Source organism: Pristiophorus japonicus, chromosome 6 (genome assembly GCF_044704955.1).
Source record: "Pristiophorus japonicus isolate sPriJap1 chromosome 6, sPriJap1.hap1, whole genome shotgun sequence".
Taxonomy (NCBI): domain Eukaryota; kingdom Metazoa; phylum Chordata; class Chondrichthyes; family Pristiophoridae; genus Pristiophorus; species Pristiophorus japonicus.
The window spans coordinates 102,066,579-102,081,013 of record NC_091982.1 but is presented as its reverse complement, the minus strand read 5'-3'; the positions used below and the strand labels follow the sequence as shown (position 1 = coordinate 102,081,013).

General features: G+C 44.6%; 1 protein-coding gene across 5 annotated transcripts in view; it reads left to right on the top strand.

The window, feature by feature from the left end:
• Nucleotides 1-1,534: 1,534 nt before the first annotated feature.
• Nucleotides 1,535-14,435, top strand: part of elf1 (E74-like ETS transcription factor 1) — a 272,982-nt gene continuing 260,081 nt past the window's right edge. For 4 of the 5 annotated variants that reach the window (XM_070883077.1, XM_070883075.1, XM_070883074.1 and 1 more), the window contains exon 1: nucleotides 1,535-1,614. The gene's annotated coding sequence lies outside the window, so the exon portion shown is untranslated. Of the gene's footprint in view, nucleotides 1,615-1,642; nucleotides 1,661-14,435 lie in introns of those variants that run through there. The other variant, XM_070883070.1, reaches the window with a different exon arrangement.

Sequence of the window (14,435 nt, the reverse complement as noted above, 5' to 3'; positions counted from 1 at the left end):
TTAAAGAAGACCAGTGTCCTGGCCAATATTTATCCCATAACCAACATCACTAAAACAGATTATCACATTGCTGTTTATAGAAACATAGAAACATAGAAAATAGGTGCAGGAGTAGGCCATTCGGCCCTTCTAGCCTGCACCGCCATTCAATGAGTTCATGGCTGAACATTCAACTTCAGTACCCCATTCCTGTTTTCTCGCCATACCCCTTGATCCCCCTAGTAGTAAGGACCTCATCTAACTCCTTTTTGAATATATTTAGTGAATTGGCCTCAACAACTTTCTGTGGTAGAGAATTCCACAGGTTCACCACTCTCTGGGTGAAGAAGTTCCTCCGCATCTCGGTCCTAAATGGCTTACCCCTTATCCTTAGATCATGACCTCTGGTTCTGGACTTCCCCAACATTGGGAACATTCTTCCTGCATCTAACCTGTCTAACCCCGTCAGAATTTTAAATGTTTCTATGAGGTCCCCTCTCATTCTTCTGAACTCCAGTGAATACAAGCCCAGTTGATCCAGTCTTTCTTGATAGGTCAGTCCCGCCATCCCGGGAATCAGTCTGGTGAACCTTCGCTGCACTCCCTCAATAGCAAGAATGTCCTTCCTCAGGTTAGGAGACCAAAACTGTACACAATACTCCAGGTGTGTATGGGAGCTTGCTATGTGCAAGTTGGCTGCCATGTTTCCTACATTGCAACAGTGACTGCACTCCAAAAAAGTACTTCATTGGCTGTAAAACGTTTTGGGATGTCCGGTGGTCGTGAAAGGTGCTATATAAATGCAAGTCTTTCTTTTCTCACTCCTGCCAGTGGAAGTCAATCAGCAGACACTAGCCCCTCATTCTCTGTGATAGTTTCCCAGAAATCAAGTTCTGCTACCCCTTTGTTTTCACTCTCAACTTCCTCCTTTACTACATGTCTCCTTGTACAGAGACATGAACCAAATTTTGATTTGATTTAATGTCCAAATGTAATTTTTTTATTTGTTTTTTGGGGTTTTAGTGCCCCCCCCTTTAGCCAGGGGGCACTTGTATAATTTGTGTTCTTAGTGCCACCCCCCCAAAAAAAACAAGGAGGCACTTGAAACGTTTTTGGAGTGTGTGCCCTCCCCCTCCCCCTTTAATCAGGGGCACTTAATTTACAACAAAAATAATTGTACAGAGACATGTTTTATATATATATCTCAGGAGTGCTGTGTGCATGGCACTGTTGATGGTTAGGACATTTTTTATTGCTTTATTTTCGAAAACAGCTTTCATCTTTTTTGTTCGAAAATAATTTGATACCTTCGACTTTCCCAGAAGTGATTGCAATGTCATGTAAACTGATTTGTGTTTGTTTTTTGTGGACTTTAATCAACAAACTAAGAGAGATCTGGAGCCAATAAAAAGCTGTTTCATTTTCGTCCCTTGCGATGCTTGGAGACGATCCCTTATTGCGGCAATTGGCCAGTGTTATGGAAAAAATGTGATTCACCCCGAGCCAATGGAAAGGGCGAAAATCGAGTTAGGAAATCCCCAAACATTCAGTTTTAGTGGTGAATGCGATCGGGTGTGGAGGCAGCCGAGTGGTGAGGAGACTGCGCTTCATTCATCAGCACAGACTTGTCCGAAGGTAGGTTGGATGAGCCGCCTCATTCGGGGAATAAGAAGGACGAGTTGTGAGTGAGTTTCCTAACTCTTATGTGCTTTTAGCCAGTTAAAGGGTCCAGTTAGATAAATAAGTGCGGTTACTGACATCAGTCACTGATTTTTCCATTGGGCTCCATGTGACTCACTTTGCATAGGATTTGCGTCAAAGCATTTTTTTTCAAAAGAATGAGAATAATAACTTTATCCCTGTAATGGCAGTAAAGTCCCCTTTCAGACTTGAAGTAAGTTGTTATAAAGTTGAGTGGAATAAATCCTACAAAGTATTAACTTTGGGTGTAACGGTGGCTTCAAAGCAACATGCTTAAAGTAACAGTATACATAGTTGATAATAACTCCATTCATAAGACACTTCCCCCAGCCCCATAACTGTACTGTGGAGATTAAAGGTTGCATGTCACCCTGTCATGTCAAGGCAAATTAATAAAAATATGAGCTTGGAGACAGATGTAATGACATTACTAGAGGGTAATTCTCATCATTCTGTTGCCGGCCCCATGTGTACCAACACACCCTCCTTGTAATGTTTTACGTGGTGTTAAAAATTCATTGTTGGTGGCAATCATTCAAGTTGTTCAGGGTGACAGAAACTGAATACTGTAACTTACTGACCCGACCTGAGAGTGCTTAAACATGTATCACTGAACCCCATGCTTATAGCAAGACTTTATATAAAGTGGAACAGCTATAAATCCAGTTGTAGGGAGAATGGGATGGACTTTCTCCAGAGATCTGTGCTATGTGCCAATCGTGCTTCTGGGAAAATATATTGTATAGTTTGGTAGCTGGGAAGTTCTTGTGTGAAAGGGAGCCAATGGCAGTCTGCTTATCTTGAAGCAGAATAAATATAATGAATCTTTTAAAGCAATGGGAAAAATATTCTTGCTTCTTTATCCTGTGCACCCATTAAGATCAACTCCAAAGTCATCCGTAAAATCTAGTTTGTTTTTCAATGACCTGTGCTGGCTGATCTTGGGACATGAGCAGTTTCAGATTCCTGAGTCTATATGTTGCGGATCAAAAAACCTCAGAAGCTGGAGGAATTCAAATCCAAATTATGGGATTCAAAATAAAATTTGCATTCCACTATACATATTCTGCTCTGGTAGTCATGGGCTGTTCTATGTGCTCACTGACTTTGCAGTTTTGTCATAGAATCATAGAAATTTACAGCACAGAAAGAGGCCATTTGGGCCATTGTGTCTGTGCCGGCCAACAAAGAACTACCCAGCCTAATCGCACTTTCCAGCACTTGGTCCATAGCCTTGTAGGTTAATGCATTACAAGTGCATGTCCACGTACTTCTTAAAAGCAATGAGAGTTTCTATTTCTACCACCCTTTCAGGCAGTGAGTTCCAGATCCCACCACCCTCTGGGTGAAAAACATTCTCAACACCTCTCTAATCCTATACCAATTACTTTACATCTATACTCCCTGATTATTAACCTTTCTGCTAAGGGAAATTGGTCCTTCCTTTCCATTCTCTCTAGGCCCCTCAATTTTATACACCTCAATTACGTCTCTCCTCTACCTCCTCTGTTCCAAAGAAAACAACCCCAGCCTATCCAATCTTTTTGCATAGCTAAAATTCTCCAGTCCTGGCAACATCTTCGTAAATCTCCTCTGTACCCTCTCTACTGCAATCATATTCTTCCTGTAATGTGACCAGAACTGCACGCAGTATTCTAACTGTGGCCTAACTGGTGTTTTGTACAGTTCAAGGGATAAACTCCCTGCTCTTGCATGCCATGTCTGTCATGATTGCAAAGATGTTCATTCTCATCCTAATATTCAGATAGCTCCATGACCTCACCCCTCTCTATCTCTGTAACCTCGTCCAGCCCTACAACCCTTCTAGAACTTTGTGTTCCTCCAAATCTAGCCTCTTGTCACCCTCGACTTCTTTCGCCCCACTATTTGGCAGCCGTGCGTTCAACTGTCTAGGCTTTGAGCTATGGAATTCCTTCCCTAAGCCCCTCTACCTCTATCTTTTTAAGACGCGCCTTAAAACCTACCTCTTTGACCAAGCTTTGGGTCACCTGTCCTAATATCTCCTTATGTGGTTTTGAGTCAGATTTTGTCTGATTAATGCTCCTGTGAAGCGCCTTGCGACTGTTAAAGGCACTATATAAATGCAAGTTGTTTTTGCTGTTGGTGTGGTGTCAATGTGTTCGTGGTGACCTCCTCCTCTGACCCATACATTTATAGAAATGTATTAAAAAAAAAAAAATGATGATATAGAAGTGAAATAGACTGAGCATCCACAGCCCTTTGGGGTAGAGAATTCCAAAGATTCAAAACCCTTTGAGTGAAGAAATTTCTCCTCATCTCAGTGCTACTTTCTACTCAAATAGCACCATGGGATCGCTTACATCCTATGGCAGATTGGGGGTCTCAATTTAATGTCTCATTTAAAAGGCAGCACCTCAGACAGTACAGCAGTCCCTCAGTATTGGAGCATCAAAGAAGAAGAAGAAGAAGAAGACGAAGAACTTTTGCACAGTGTTGCCTCCCAGACCCCTTGGAACCCAGTCGCAGCAGTACTCGTCCTACTGGGTCTATACTGTGCAATTAAACTGTCGCATGTGGAGTTATATCTACTGTGCATTCAAATCCAATAGTCCTCTTTAAGGGCAGAAGTATACTTTTTATTTAATGGAGGGCTTGGAAATAATACTGGTGATACTACCTTGGTTCTCCTTTTATAGTACAGTTTGTCTTTGATGACAGGAATACTGCTTGCCTAGAAAGAAAGAACTTGCATTTAGATAGTGCATTGCATGCCTTTATTTACATCCCAAAATGCTTTACAGCCAATTAAATACTTTTAAAGTGTAGTCACTGTTGTAACATCTGAGATTATGTCATCATCATCATAGGCAGTCCCTCAAAATCGAGGAAGACTTGCTTCCACTCTAAAAGTGAGTTCTCAGGTGACTGTACAGTCCAATACGGGAATTACAGTCTCTGTCACAGGTGGGACAGACAGTGGTTGAAGGAAAGGGTGGGTGGGGAGCCTGGTTTTCCGCACGCTCTTTCCGCAGTCTGCGTTTGGTTTCTGCATGCTCCCGGCGACGAGACTCGAGCTGCTCAGCGCCTTCCCAGATGTCTTCCTCCACTTAGGGTGGTCTTGGGCCAGGGATTCCCAGGTGCTGGTTGGGGATGTTGCATTTTATCAAGGAGGCTTTGAGGGTGTCCTTGAAAAGTTTCCTCTGCCCACCTGGGGCTCGCTTCCCGTGTAGGAGTTCCGAATAGAGTGCTTGCTTTGGGAGTCTCGTGTCGGGTATGTGGACGATGTGGCCCGCCCAACGGAGCTGGTCGAGTGTGGTCAGTGCTTCGATGTTGAGGATGTTGTACTAATCTAGAACACTGACGTTGGTTCGTCTATCCTCCCAGGGGATTTGCAGGATCTTGCGGAGACAGCGCTGGTGGTACTGACATCTTGGGAGCAGGGCTTGAACCATTGACTTCTCTCGGATGAGAATGTTACCAACTGAGCCAAGGTGCCATGCAATTTTCCCTGGGCACCACTGTATGCAAATACTTGTCCATTGCTTTGGATGGAAGGGATTGCTGGAGCCAATAGACAAACTATGTCTGGTTTTCAAGTGAAGCCAGTTTGAAAATATCATGAGAATATTAAACACAATTCAATGGTATTCCAAATACATTCAGCCATGAACTCATTGAATGGCAGTGCAGGCTAGAAGGGCCGAATGGCTTACTCCTGCACCTATTTTTTATGTTTCTATGTTTCTCGGACTGCAATTGGACTTTACACCGGTTTGGGATGGATAATGCTTCCATACAAATTGGAAATCTGTGGCTGTGTATGTTTCATTCCATGCAACAGGCTTCAGGTGGTCTGTGTTGGGCAGCAACTATCCTGCTCTGTAAAGTCAGCTAGTTGCTCTGGTTGATTTCCATTTTTATCTATGCAAGGAATCAGCCAAAACAATGGGAGCTGTTGAAATTCACAAAGAGCAGTAACTGACATCTGCCCTTCCCTTGTAACAGCTAACTGCTTCATTTTATGTTTTTAAACTGGTAAATTAGCAGGGGAAAAAGCACCTTAAGCAGTGTCAGTTAGCTACCAAGCATCACTAACTCTTTAAACTGCAACGAAGAATCATTTATAATGTTAGAATTTAAGCGTAAAGACAACTTTTTTCCTTGAATCTTGATTTTGGATTTGTCAAACGTGTATTTGGACTTTCAGAAGGCTTTCGACAAGGTTCCACACAAGAGATTAATGCGCAAAGTTAAAGCACATGGGATTGGGGGTCGTGTGCTGACGTGGATTGAGAACTAGTTGTCAGACAGGAAGCAAAGAGTAGGAGTAAATGGGTACTTTTCAGAATGGCAGGCAGTGACTAGTGGGGTACTGCAAGGTTCTGTGCTGGGGCCCCAGCTGTTTACATTGTACATTAATGATTTAGACGAGAGGATTAAATGTAGTATCTCCAAATTTGCGGATGACACTAAGTTGGGTGGCAGTGTGAGCTGCGAGGAGGATGCTATGAGGCTGCAGAGTGACTTGGATAGGTTAGGTGAGTGGGCAAATGCATGGCAGATGAAGTATAATGTGGATAAATGTGAGGTTATCCACTTTGATGGTAAAAACAGAGAGACAGACTATTATCTGAATGGTGACAGATTAGGAAAAGGGGAGGTGCAACGAGACCTGGGTGTCATTGAAGGTTGGCATGCAGGTACAGCAGGCGGTTAAGAAAGCAAATGATATGTTGGCCTTCATAGCGAGGGGATTTGAGTACAGGGGCAGGGATGTGTTACTACAGTTGTACAGGGCCTTGGTGAAGCCACACCTGGAGTATTGTGTACAGTTTTGGTCTCCTAACTTGAGGAAGGACATTCTTGCTATTGAGGGAGTGCAGCAAAGGTTCACCAGACTGATTCCCGGGATGACGGGACTGACGTATCAAGAAAGACTGTATCAACTGGGCTTGTATTCACTGGAGTTCAGAAGAATGAGAAGGGACCTCATAGAAACGTTTAAAATTCTGACGGGTTTAGACAGATTAGATGCAGGAAGAATATTCCCAATGTTGGGGAAGTCCAGAACCAGGGGTCACAGTCTAAGGATAAGGGGTAAGCCATTTACGACCAAGATGAGGAGAAACTTCTTCACCCAGAGAGTGGTGAACCTGTGGAATTCTCTACCACAGAAAGTTGTTGAGGCCAATTCACTAAATATATTCAAAAAGGAGTTAGATGTAGTCCTTACTACTAGGGGAATCAAGGGGTATGGCGAGAAAGCAGGAATGGGGTACTGAAGTTGCATGTTCAGCCATGAACTCATTGAATGGCGGTCCAGGCTCGAAGGGCCTTATTTTCTATGTTTCTATGTTTACACAAGTACAGTTGTTTGGAAAAAATCTACCTCCAATATAATCTGTTGAATTACTGATAGATCATAATGGAAAATGTATTTGCTATTTAATCTTACAGTTGCCAATCACTGGAGACACCTGAGTGGGATTACAGTTGCGGGCGGGGTATCCTTTGATTAAGAGACACCAGTACTGGTATTGCAGGGTTGCAGTCATGCAATGGGCCAGAATTTACAGTGTCTTCGACAGCATAATCTGAGCGTATGCCGTTGTAATCCTTCTGAAAGGCCTACAACTTCCGGGTTTCCGGATGCGCTGCGCATGCGTGAAAACCCGGCACCTACGATCTGTCAAGGTTCGCCTTGACCGATCTCCCGAACCAAAAGTAAAATCGCTTGTGTTAGTGCAGTGGGGCTATTTGCCCAGCAATTGCCCATGAAACTCTTACAGCTGGTAAAAGCAGGTGCAGGGCCAGCTTTCATCAGTGTAAGGGTAATGATCAATCTTAAATTAAATTAAATATTTAAAAATAACAAATAATGCACAACCACGTAAAATTCGTTTGTGCGAATATTGGCCTGGATTAAAAAGTATAAAATTATTTTTCAAAAAATTATATTTTATTGTATTTGGTGTAATGAAGGGACTTTTAATTTAAATTTAAATTTGAAAATCAGAACATTTATATTTAGAATTGTATAAATTGTTTAATTATTTGGGGATTCTGTTTGGAAATGACTGCAATGGAATCCTCCTTTGTGATTGGTGGACCGGGCCCATATGATCCCAGGACGCTTCCGAACCTCATGCATCCCTGGGATCCGTGGGCCTTTATGTAGATGGCTGCCAGGAGGCCCAAGACCAGACATCCGACTGGATGGCTGGAGGTGGGTTCGGATTTGTTTCGTGGGTCGGAGGTCCACAAATTCATGTCTAATACTTGCAATTGGCTGCTGTGTTTCCTACATTAAAACAGTGACTACACTCCAAAAGTACTTCATAGGCTGTAAAGCACTTTGAGACGTCTGGTGGTCGTGAAAGGCGCTATATAAATGTAAGTCTTTCTTTTCAAGCACTTGTTACACTTATAACTGGTGCACAGCGAAGAACATTTCACTGACAGTTATAGTTTAAACGCAGCTCGAATCCAGAATCGTGGCTCCATTTGACACCAGAGCAAAGTCAAGTGAGATTCCCCAGGAAGGGAGTCTTGCTCCACTTTGCTTTGGAGTCAGTTTGGGCCTTGACACCCGACTTACAAGTGTAGCATTGGTATGAAGCTGAAACCACACACCTCTAGACTCCACTGTTGCAACGCTTTCCAAGCCAACTTCCACCGTCCATAAACCTGAGCTCATCCAAAGCTTTGCTGCTCATATCCTAACTCGCACTAAGTCCTATTCGCCCATCGCACCTGTGCTCGTTGACCTACATCGACTCCTGGCCCCTGAACACCTTGATTTTAAAATTCTCATCCTTGTGCATAAATAAATCCCTCCCTCTGTGGCATCACCCCTTTCTATCTCTGTAATCTCCTCCAGCCCTACAACCCATGAGATCTCTGCATTGCTTTAACTCTGGTCTTTTGTGTAACCCCATTCCCTTCGCTCCACTCTTGGTAGCCGTTCTGTCAGCTGCCTAGGACCTACGCTCTGGAATACCCCACCTAAAACTTTCTGTCTCTCCCCCTCTTTCACCATGCTTTTGGTCACCTGTTAAAAGAAGCTCCCTCTTCAGCTTCGTGTCAATGTTCTTTGTCTGATTACAGTCCTGTGAAGCACCTTCGGCCATTTTACGACGTTAAAGGTGCTATATAAATGCAATTTGTTGTTGATTAAACTTGTTGAGTGAATGCATCATAGGTTTTTCAATTTGTTTACTAACAAAACAGCTTTTTTAACAATGCATTGTTAGCTTAGTGTAAATGGATTTCAGGTCAGAGGCTCTGGTTGATATCGTGGATTAACTAACACTGCTTCATTATTGGGTTTTATTCCATCCTGATTGATAATGTCTTTGTCTGCAAGGGTTCTAATTGAAGTGGTTTAGTTAGGTTCTAATGGGGCAAATCTGCTGTAGACAATTCGAATTGAATTGGCTCCAAGGCTGATGTGGCAAATGGAAAAGTCCACACTATTGCAGTTGGTGATTCTGTTCTGAGATTGGGTTTAAGGCACATTGTTGGAGTACAGTGGAAGGTGGTGCACCTTGCATGTATCTAACCCTAGCAATCAGACCTGTGTCCAATGAGGACAAGATTAGCCAAATCCTAATTCTGCCCCTGTTTGAAAACCACACCATTGGATTGCTGGTAAGCGGGAACCCTGGCTGTTGTTTTCTCATTTTCCTTTGCCCAGGAACACTGAGGCTAATCATAATGTCCCCATCACTGCCCTGGGTGAGATCACGAGGTCCAGCCGTCGTCAAAGAGGTCCAGACTCAGTTGTGGAGGAGAGGCGCATCTGCTGCCGCTGGAGGTGTTACGATTGCCGCTGGAGGGGGGGACGGAGGCCCGATAGCCAGGCCCAGTCGCCGTCGCAGGACCGCCAAAGACCGCCCTAAGTGGAGGAAGTGCATCCGGGAGGGCGCTGAGCACCTCGTGTCTCGTTGCCGAGAACATGCAGAAATCAAGCGCAGGCAGCGGAAGGAGCGTGCGGCAAACCAGTCCCACCCACCCCTTCCCTCAACGACTATCTGTCCCACCTGTGACAGAGTCTGTGGCTCTCGTATTGGACTGTTCAGTCACCTAAGAACTCACTTCAGGAGCGGAAGCAAGTCTTCCTCGATTCCGAGGGGCTGTCTATGATGATGAAGGTGAGATCAGCTCATTTCCAGGACTTTCTTGGTCTGAACATTTTGTGCGGGGGGAGGAAGGAGGAGAAGCTTTTAATAAAATGAACTTTTTTTGTGTTTGTGTACAGAATGTTTGGGAGATATTAACTTTTAAACAGATCTTGTTTCAATTGCTGTAGCACTTACCTCGCAGCAGCCCTGTAGACTTTTCCAACAAGATGCTTATCAAGGGACGGTATCATCTGTGATCTTTGACGTTTGGTTTGCTCATTGTTAAATGGGGATGGGACGGACTTGAGTTGAGTGGGGTCACATTGTTTTGCTGCTGTTGTATAAGTGTTTTTGTTTTTAGTTGTGGAATTCGGCATCTGGCAAGAAAATGCATTGTAAATGTAATTCTGCTGCCCGTGTCCTAACTCGCTTCAAATCCTGTTCACCCATCACCCCTGTGCTCCCTGACCTACATTTGGCTCTTACTTAGTCCTATTCTTATTCTCATGTTCAAATCTCTCAATGGGTCTGCCCGGCCCTATTTCTGTAAATTCATCCAGCGTTACAATCCTCTGAGAACTCTGCATTACTCCAAATTTGGCCTTTTGTGCATCTTCCACTTCTCTCGCCTCATCATTGGTGGCCGTGCCTTCAGTCGGCGAGGCACTAAGCTCTCGAATTCACCTCCCAAATCTCTCTCCTCCTTTAAGACGCTACTTAAAACCTACCTCTTTGACCAAACGCTTGATAACCTGTCCTAATGTCTCCTCCTTTGGCCTGGTGTCAATTTTTGTCTGATTTGTTGCAGTGAAGCACCTTGGGATGTTTTACATTATTAAAGGCAAGTTGTTGCTGTCGTTGCAAAATTAAGTGAATGACCATTCTCGCCTCATACAGGGCATAAACACCAGCATGAACCAGTTGGGCTGAATGGCCTGTTTCTGTGCTTCACATTCTATGTAATTACTAATTCCTCTTTGAGTTGGGTTGAGGCCTTTTTTTATAATAAGACTTGGCACTCTCTCCACGAATTGTCATAAGAACATAAGAAATAGGAGCATGAGTAGGCCATATGGCCCCTCGAGCCTGTTCTGCCATTTAATATGATCATGGCTGATCCTATCATGGACTCGGTTCCACTTCCCTGCCCGCTCCACATAAGATCACCTCTCAATCTTCTGAATTCTAATGAGTAGAGGCCCAACCTCCTCAACCTTTCCTCATAAATCAACCCCCTCATCTCCGGAATCAACCTAGTGAACCTTCTCTGAACTGCCTCCAAAGCAAGTATATTCTTTCGTAAATATGGAAACTAAAACTGCACGCAGTTTTCCAGGTGTGGCCTCACCAATACCCTGTATAACTGTAGCAAGACTTCCCTGCTTTTATACTCCATCCCCTTTGCAATAAAGGCCCAGATTACAAGAGCCTTTTTTATACTGCCGCTTGTTTAGTTTGGAAACCAGGAGACCGGTGGAAGTGCTTCTGCTCCCAATGCTTGCGTTCCTAACCCAGCTATTCTTATCTGAACAGCAGAATCGTGGAGCAGGATAAATTCTGGTCTATGATTCTGCCACGGATCGAGTGAGCAGAATTACCAGGGTCAACTTGGGGAGCTAACCCATGGTCAATCTCCCACAGTCTGAACCTAAACAGCGACAAAGTAAAAGTAAACGCTTTCACTACCAAACTCTGCGCTCCTCCAATTCTGGCCTCTTGCGCATCCCTGCTTTTCATGGCTCCACCATTGGTGGACGTGCCTTCAGCTGCCGAGAGCCTAAGCATTGGAATTCCCTCCCTGCGCCTCTCGGCCTCTCTCCTCCTTTTAAGACGCTCCTTAAAACCTTTTGTTTGATAACGCTCCTTTGATGTGGCTTGGGATGTTTTACTATGTTAAAGACACCAAGTAAGTTGTTTTTGCTGTTGTCTTGTGGTCGGCTGCCTGAGGAAAAGAGTGTTTGAAGACCAGGCCCTCAAAACTGTCACCAAGCTCATGGTCTACAGGGCCGTAGTAATACCCGCCCTCCTGTATAACTCAGAAACATGGACCATGTACAGTAGATACTTCAACTTGCTGGAGAAATATCACCAACGATGTCTCCGCAAGATCCTGCAAATCCCCTGGGAGGACAGACGCACCGACATTAGCGTCCTCGACCAGGCCAACATCCCCAGCATCGAAGCACTGACTGCACTTGATAGCTCCGCTGGGCAGGCCACATTGTTCGCATGCCAGACACGAGACTCCCAAAGCAAGCGCTCTACTCGGAACTCCTTCACAGCAAACGAGCCAAAGGTGGGCAGCGGAAACGTTACAAGGACACCCTCAAAGCCTCCCTGATAAAGTGCAACATTCCGACTGACACCTGGGAGACCCTGGCCAAAGATTACCCTAAGTGGAGAAAGCGCATCTGGGAGGGCACTGAGCATCTCGAGTCTCATCGCCGAGGGCGTGCGGCAAACTAGTCCCACCCACCCCTTCCCTCAACAACTATCTGCCCCTCCTGTGACAGAGCCTATGGTTCTCGTAGTGGACTGTTCAGCCATCTAAGAACTCATGTTAAGAGTGGGAGTAAGTCTTCCCCGATTCCGAGGGACTGCATATGATGATGATGCGTTGTGTGGTAAGCTTGTGCTGTTTTTATGTTTTAAGAAGTATGATTCCTTGATGCTGATGACATCATGCTGTGCACGCTGCACCATTTATATTGGGTGGCAGACATCTACAGTGCTGTACGCTAACCTCTAACCCAGCCATACAGGGGCAGCATGCACTTGTGCCAAAGCTGGCTTGCTTGGACCTGCCCTTCCCCACCTAACCCAACAATGTCAGATTGACAAAGACATGAATGTGGCTTCTGAGTAACTGCTTGTGAGACAATCTCCCAGTTGTCTGTTTTTCTGAATCTTTTGTAAAGTGTAAATGGAACATAGCTAACTGCAAATAAATCTGCTTGTGTTACGGAACCTCTTCCATGAGCATCGGTTCCATTATATAAATGGGGTACAAGTGTAACTGACTGCCCCTTTTGAAAATGAAGAAAGCAGTGAGTTAAAGTCCAATTGCACCAAACAGCTGAGCCTGAATTTGCGGGATTATTGACACTAGATCAAAGACTGAAAGAAAGTGCTGCACTGTGCACGTCTCCTTGCGAACATGACCCGAGATTGACTGCATCCTTTACAAAAGCTGCTTTTATGTCAGACTCACTTCTGTGTTAATGCCGCCAGCTCCCAGCGAGCACGTCTCGTGCAACCAGCGCCAACTCTCAAACTGTGCCGGAATCACCATGGCCGGTAGCTGCGGAGAGCCGTGTGTGAGTTTCTTAAGTAGGTCTAACTGACTGCTAGCCTTCGCGAGACCGGGAAGTTTAGTTTGAGTTGGTGCCAATTGTGTGAGACCAATGTTGGGAGCCGGTGCCCTCGTGCAGGTCTCACACGGTGTATAATCAGCTAAAGAGGGTTGCAGCCACTGCAGCCCACCTGCGTCAGGCAATTCATAGACCTTGGGCATTTTCACACTGGTACTAAGTGACCGCCTAGCTCAGTGGGTGGCACTCTGGTCTCTTGAGTCGGAAGGCTGTGGCTTCAAGTCCCACTCCAGAGGTTTGAGCACAAAATCTAGACTGACACTTCAGTGCAGTACTGAGGGAGTGCTGCCCTGTCGGAGGTGCCGTCTTTCAGATGGACTTAAATGCTCCCCTAACACTATTTGAAGAGTAGCAGGTGAGTTCTCCTCGGTGTCCTGGCTGATGTGTATCCCTCGAGCAACATCACAAAAACAGATTATTTGGTCATTATCTCATTGCTGTTTGTGGGATCTTTCAGTGCACAAATGGGCTGCCATGTGTAATGTATGTATGCCTGGGTTTACCTGCCACCAGGGGGAGTGACCATTGGAGGTCATTGGGTCACAGACACGCACGTACAACCCTTGTATATAAAGAAAGCCTCCATGTTTAATCCTCACTTTGAGAGCTAATAAAGTAGAGTCAGGTCGCATCTGATTGAGTTCACGGTACTAACCCAATGAGTTATTGCATACGCAACACCGCGTTTCCTACATTACAACAGTGACAATACTTCAAAAGTACTTCCTTGTCTGTAAAGTGCTTTGGCACATCCCGAGGTCATGAAAGGCGGAATATAAATGCAAGTTCTTTCTTTCTAGGCATGCAATAGTCCTGCCATCAAAGACACACAGTACTACAAAAGGAGAATCAAGATAGTATCAGTGGCATTATTTCCAAGCGCTCCGTCAAACGAAAAGTGTACTTCTGCCTGTAAAGAGGACTATTGGATTTCAGTGCACATATAAACTCCAGATGCGACACGGTTTAATTGCACAATATAGATCCAGTAGGACTGGTACTGCTGGGACAGGTCTGGGAGGCTCTGTTGTGCAAAATTTCTCTTGGTGTTAATGAAGTCTTTATCCCAGCATGCAGTGACAATATAGGTACTTGGCAACACAGTCATCTGTCATCAGCCTTATCCTGGTGGTATAATCCTTCCGTTCAGGTTCGGGATGAATTTGGAGGCATCCTATCTAGGGTGAATGCTGAATACTTTCTCCACTGTAAGCGGGATATGGAGTTTAAATACTTTTTATAGGTATAACATAAAATCCTTTTTTTAAAAAAAAAACCT